Source organism: Amia ocellicauda, unplaced genomic scaffold, assembly GCF_036373705.1.
Source record: "Amia ocellicauda isolate fAmiCal2 unplaced genomic scaffold, fAmiCal2.hap1 HAP1_SCAFFOLD_155, whole genome shotgun sequence".
NCBI classification, from domain to species: domain Eukaryota; kingdom Metazoa; phylum Chordata; class Actinopteri; order Amiiformes; family Amiidae; genus Amia; species Amia ocellicauda.
The window spans coordinates 145,001-152,114 of record NW_027102718.1 but is presented as its reverse complement, the minus strand read 5'-3'; positions in this window follow the sequence as shown (position 1 = coordinate 152,114).

Below are 7,114 nucleotides of genomic sequence, written 5' to 3'. Positions count from 1 at the left end.
CCCTGGAGGTCTGCTATCCAGCCCTGGAGGACAGCCTGCCTGCCCTGGTAGCAGCACTGCCTGCCCTGGAGGTCAGCCTGCCTGCCCTGGAGGTCAGCCTGCCAGCCCTGGCAGCAGCACGGCCTACCTGCCTGCCTGCCCTGGAGGTCTGCCTGCCTGCCTGCCCCTGGAGGTCAGCCTTCCAGCCCTGGCAGCAGCACGGCCTACCTGCCTGCCAGCCTGCCCTCCCCAGCCACACAGCCCTGCCTGCCTGCCTGCCAGCCCTGGAGGTCTCCCTGCCAGCCCTGGAGGTCTGCCTGCCTGCCTGCCTGCCTGCCTGCCTGCCCTGGAGGTCTGCCATCCTGCCTTCCAGCCCTGGAGGTCAGCCTGCCAGCCCTGGAGGTCAGCCTGTTAGCCCTGGAGGTCTGCCTGCCTGCCTGCCTGCCTGCCCTGGAGGTCAGCCTGCCAGCCCTGGAGGTCTGCCTGCCTGCCTGCCTGCCCTGGAGGTCAGCCTGCCAGCCCTGGCAGCAGCACGGCCTACCTGCCTGCCTGCCCTGGAGGTCTGCCTGCCTGCCTGCCCTGGAGGTCAGCCTTCCAGCCCTGGCAGCAGCACGGCCTACCTGCCTGCCAGCCTGCCCTCCCCAGCCACACAGCCCTGCCTGCCTGCCTGCCAGCCCTGGAGGTCTCCCTGCCAGCCCTGGAGGTCTGCCTGCCTGCCTGCCTGCCTGCCTGCCTGCCCTGGAGGTCTGCCATCCTGCCTTCCAGCCCTGGAGGTCAGCCTGCCAGCCCTGGAGGTCAGCCTGTTAGCCCTGGAGGTCTGCCTGCCTGCCTGCCTGCCTGCCCTGGAGGTCTGCCTGCCTGCCTGCCCCGAGGTCAGCCCCAGGCAGCCGGGTGGCCTGCCTGCTGCTGCTAGGCCGCTGCCCCGAGCCGCCGACCCCATCGACAGGAACACGAGAGAGTTTACAAGCGAGAGGAGGCCACATATTCGACACCTTTCGTGCTCGTTTTAGTCTCCAGTCTGTTTTGACGTGTGTTATTCTGAATCTGCTGCTTTAACTCAAGGGATTCTGTCGCGATTGATGCCTTGTCCTTCGCTGTATGTTTGCACTGGTGTTGTAAGTCGCCCTCTGTAAGATCATCATTTATTATCTGCCAAGAAATAAAGATCATCATAATGTTCCCCAACTTTCAGCTTCTGGGGAGTTTGTTCCAGAGTGTGACGACTCTCTCTCTATCACCATCTCTCTCTCTATCTCCATCTCTCTATCACCATCTCTCTCTCTATCTCCATCTCTCTATCACCATCTCTCTCTCTATCTCTATCTCTCTATCACCATCTCTCTCTCCATCTCCATCTCTCTCTCTATCTCCATCTCTCTCTATCTCCATCTCTATCTCCATCTCTCTATCTCCACCTCTCTCTCCCTCTCCACCTCTCTCTCTCTCTATCTCTCCCTCTCTCTCACTGTGTGTGTGTGTGTGTGTGTGTGTGTGTGTGTGTGTGTGTGTGTGTGTGTGTGTGTGTGTACAGCAGTGTCCCTAGACGAGAGAGAGATCCCTAGACGGGGAAATTACTTTCAAACTGCAGTACCGAAATGTGTCCGTTAGATGGCAGCATGCACCAAGGAATGAAGGAAAGTGCAAAACAAAATGAAAAGGCACATCGCCTGGGCGAAAAATAATCGTAACAAATCAACGGGGGCATTTCTCCGAAAACTAACACCGGGGCAGTGCTCAGGGGGGTCCCACCTCGTGGCCACCCGGTTTGGGGGGCGATCGGGGCCGGTTCCGAAAATCGCTAAATCTCCCATAGCCAGCCCACGCTCCATCCGATAGAGCAATGCCGGGCGGCCGGCCGGCAACTACGGATCATAAGAAATCAACGGGGGCATTTCTCCGAAAACTAACACCGGGGCAGTGCTCAGGGGGGTCCCACCTCGTGGCCACCCGGTTTGGGGGGCGATCGGGGCCGGTTCCGAAAATCGCTAAATCTCCCATAGCCAGCCCACGCTCCATCCGATAGAGCAATGCCGGGCGGCCGGCCGGCAACTACGGATCATAAGAAATCAACGGGGGCATTTCTCCGAAAACTAACACCGGGGCAGTGCTCAGGGGGTCCCACCTCGTGGCCACCCGGTTTGGGGGGCCATCGGGGCCGGCTGAAGAATCGCCCATACTCTGCCATAGGCAGCCCACGGTCCATCCGATCAGAGCAATGCCGGGCGGCCGGCAACCTATGGATCATAACACATCAACGGAGGCATGATAAGAGCATCTTTTATTATCTGCCAAGAAATATAGACCATCACAATGTTCCCCAACTTTCAGCTTCTACCACATCGCTGGGGAGTTTATTCCACTGTGTGACTACTCTCTCTCTATCTCTCTCTCTCTCTCTCTCTCTCTCTCTCCTCTGTGTGTGTGTGTGTGTGTGTGTGTGTGTGTGTGTGTGTGTGTGTGTGTGTGTACAGCAGTGTCTCCGGTTTTCCTTTTGGAATGCCTTGAAGCCGGGGGGCTTTGCACTCATGAGAACATAGGGTGTCCTTGCCCTCCTTTCGCAGCCCAGGGCATTGAGAGATCCCTAGACGGGGAAATTACTTTCAAACTGCAGTACCGAAATGTGTCCGTTAGATGGTAGCATGCACCAAGGAATGAAGGAAAGTGCAAAACAAAATGAAAAGGCACATCGCCTGGGCGAAAAATAATCGTAACAAATCAACGGGGGCATTTCTCCGAAAACTAACACCGGGGCAGTGCTCAGGGGGGTCCCACCTCGTGGCCACCCGGTTTGGGGGGCGATCGGGGCCGGTTCCGAAAATCGCTAAATCTCCCATAGCCAGCCCACGCTCCATCCGATAGAGCAATGCCGGGCGGCCGGCCGGCAACTACGGATCATAACAAATCAACGGGGGCATTTCTCCGAAAACTAACACCGGGGCAGTGCTCAGGGGGGTCCCACCTCGTGGCCACCCGGTTTGGGGGGCGATCGGGGCCGGTTCCGAAAATCGCTAAATCTCCCATAGCCAGCCCACGCTCCATCCGATAGAGCAATGCCGGGCGGCCGGCCGGCAACTACGGATCATAACAAATCAACGGGGGCATTTCTCCGAAAACTAACACCGGGGCAGTGCTCAGGGGGGTCCCACCTCGTGGCCACCCGGTTTGGGGGCGATCGGGGCCGGTTCCGAAAAATCGCTAAATCTCCCATAGCCAGCCCACGCTCCATCCGATAGAGCAATGCCGGGCGGCCGGCCGGCAACTACGGATCATAACAAATCAACGGGGGCATTTCTCCGAAAACTAACACCGGGGCAGTGCTCAGGGGGGTCCCACCTCGTGGCCACCCGGTTTGGGGGGCGATCGGGGCCGGTTCCGAAAATCGCTAAATCTCCCATAGCCAGCCCACGCTCCATCCGATAGAGCAATGCCGGGCGGCCGGCCGGCAACTACGGATCATAACAAATCAACGGGGGCATTTCTCCGAAAACTAACACCGGGGCAGTGCTCAGGGGGGTCCCACCTCGTGGCCACCCGGTTTGGGGGGCGATCGGGGCCGGTTCCGAAAATCGCTAAATCTCCCATAGCCAGCACACGCTCCATCCGATAGAGCAATGCCGGGCGGCCGGCCGGCAACTACGGATCATAACAAATCAACGGGGGCATTTCTCCGAAAACTAACACCGGGGCAGTGCTCAGGGGGGTCCCACCTCGTGGCCACCCGGTTTGGGGGGCGATCGGGGCCGGTTCCGAAAATCGCTAAATCTCCCATAGCCAGCCCACGCTCCATCCGATAGAGCAATGCCGGGCGGCCGGCCGGCAACTACGGATCATAACAAATCAACGGGGGCATTTCTCGGAAAACTAACACCGGGGCAGTGCTCAGGGGGGTCCCACCTCGTGGCCACCCGGTTTGGGGGGCCATCGGGGCCGGTTCCGAAAATCGCTAAATCTCCCATAGCCAGCCCACGCTCCATCCGATAGAGCAATGCCGGGCGGCCGGCCGGCAACTACGGATCATAACAAATCAACGGGGGCAGTTCTCCAGAAACTAACACCGGGGCAGTGCTCAGGAGGCTCCCAGCTATCAGCCACCCTATCCCGGGACCGATGGGAGCACTTTAAAATTTTCGAGTCAGGGGACCAGACGGCCGAGTGAAAAACTTTGAAAAATATTCTATCTCCTCACTCCCATTGACTTTGCATTAGGGCGACCAGGCGGCCGGCGGAAAAAAAATCATAACAAATCAACGGGGGCATTTCTCCAGAAACTAACACCGGGGCAGTGCTCAGGGGGCTCCCAGCTATCAGCCACCCTACCCTGGGACCGATGGGAGCACTTTAAAATTTTCGAGTCAGGGGACCAGACGGCCGAGTGAAAAACTTTGAAAAATATTCTATCTCCTCACTCCCATTGACTTTGCATTAGGGCGACCAGGCGGCCGGCGGAAAAAAAATCATAACAAATCAACGGGGGCATTTCTCCAGAAACTAACACCGGGGCTGTGCTCAGGGGGCTCCCAGCTATCAGCCACCCTACCCTGGGACCGATGGGAGCACTTTAAAATTTTCGAGTCAGGGGACCAGACGGCCGAGTGAAAAACTTTGAAAAATATTCTATCTCCTCACTCCCATTGACTTTGCATTAGGGCGACCAGGCGGCCGGCGGAAAAAAAATCATAACAAATCAACGGGGGCATTTCTCCAGAAACTAACACCGGGGCAGTGCTCAGGGGGCTCCCAGCTATCAGCCACCCTACCCTGGGACCGATGGGAGCACTTTAAAATTTTCGAGTCAGGGGACCAGACGGCCGAGTGAAAAACTTTGAAAAATATTCTATCTCCTCACTCCCATTGACTTTGCATTAGGGCGACCAGGCGGCCGGCGGAAAAAAAATCATAACAAATCAACGGGGGCATTTCTCCAGAAACTAACACCGGGGCTGTGCTCAGGGGGCTCCCAGCTATCAGCCACCCTACCCTGGGACCGATGGGAGCACTTTAAAATTTTCGAGTCAGGGGACCAGACGGCCGAGTGAAAAACTTTGAAAAATATTCTATCTCCTCACTCCCATTGACTTTGCATTAGGGCGACCAGGCGGCCGGCGGAAAAAAAATCATAACAAATCAACGGGGGCATTTCTCCAGAAACTAACACCGGGGCAGTGCTCAGGGGGCTCCCAGCTATCAGCCACCCTACCCTGGGACCGATGGGAGCACTTTAAAATTTTCGAGTCAGGGGACCAGACGGCCGAGTGAAAAACTTTGAAAAATATTCTATCTCCTCACTCCCATTGACTTTGCATTAGGGCGACCAGGCGGCCGGCGGAAAAAAAATCATAACAAATCAACGGGGGCATTTCTCCAGAAACTAACACCGGGGCTGTGCTCAGGGGGCTCCCAGCTATCAGCCACCCTACCCTGGGACCGATGGGAGCACTTTAAAATTTTCGAGTCAGGGGACCAGACGGCCGAGTGAAAAACTTTGAAAAATATTCTATCTCCTCACTCCCATTGACTTTGCATTAGGGCGACCAGGCGGCCGGCGGAAAAAAAATCATAACAAATCAACGGGGGCATTTCTCCAGAAACTAACACCGGGGCAGTGCTCAGGGGGCTCCCAGCTATCAGCCACCCTACCCTGGGACCGATGGGAGCACTTTAAAATTTTCGAGTCAGGGGACCAGACGGCCGAGTGAAAAACTTTGAAAAATATTCTATCTCCTCACTCCCATTGACTTTGCATTAGGGCGACCAGGCGGCCGGCGGAAAAAAAATCATAACAAATCAACGGGGGCATTTCTCCAGAAACTAACACCGGGGCTGTGCTCAGGGGGCTCCCAGCTATCAGCCACCCTACCCTGGGACCGATGGGAGCACTTTAAAATTTTCGAGTCAGGGGACCAGACGGCCGAGTGAAAAACTTTGAAAAATATTCTATCTCCTCACTCCCATTGACTTTGCATTAGGGCGACCAGGCGGCCGGCGGAAAAAAAATCATAACAAATCAACGGGGGCATTTCTCCAGAAACTAACACCGGGGCTGTGCTCAGGGGGCTCCCAGCTATCAGCCACCCTACCCTGGGACCGATGGGAGCACTTTAAAATTTTCGAGTCAGGGGACCAGACGGCCGAGTGAAAAACTTTGAAAAATATTCTATCTCCTCACTCCCATTGACTTTGCATTAGGGCGACCAGGCGGCCGGCGGAAAAAAAATCATAACAAATCAACGGGGGCATTTCTCCAGAAACTAACACCGGGGCTGTGCTCAGGGGGCTCCCAGCTATCAGCCACCCTACCCTGGGACCGATGGGAGCACTTTAAAATTTTCGAGTCAGGGGACCAGACGGCCGAGTGAAAAACTTTGAAAAATATTCTATCTCCTCACTCCCATTGACTTTACATTAGGGCGACCAGGCGGCCGGCGGAAAAAAAATCATAACAAATCAACGGGGGCATTTCTCCAGAAACTAACACCGGGGCTGTGCTCAGGGGGCTCCCAGCTATCAGCCCCCCGGGTCTGGGGGCATTGTTTTTCTTTTTAATCATTTTGAGCATTTCCCCCAGTTTAGAGATGTGTGCCCCTAGACAACCCATTGAGAATAACTATGAAATGTTCTGAAGTTTTGATTTTCAAATGTCGGTGAAAATTGAAAAACGTCATATATTCTTCAAAGGAAGCATGGGGCGATGGTAGGGAGAGTCCCCGCAGCGTGCCTCGGCAGCGATGGGAGCGTTTTCGATGTCCCCGTCCCCCCCCATAGGGATAGAAGGGGAGTTAGGTGACCAGGCGTCCCGGGTCCCAAAAATCGAAAAATTAATATAGAATGCTTTTTAATCCATAAATAAAGTAGGGGGCAGTCCTGGTGAGAGTCCCAGCCACAGCCCCAGTGTGTTTTGGAGTCGTTTGTGGCCGGGTGAAAAACTTTGAAAAATTTTCTATCTCCTCACTCCCATTGACTTTGCATTAGGGCGACCAGGCGGCCGGCGGAAAAAAAATCATAACAAATCAACGGAGGCATTTCTCCGAAAACTAACACCGGGGCAGTGCTCAGGGGGCTCCCAGCTATCAGCCACCCTATCCCGGGACCGATGGGAGCACTTAAAAATTTTCGAGTTAGGGGACCAGGCGGCCGA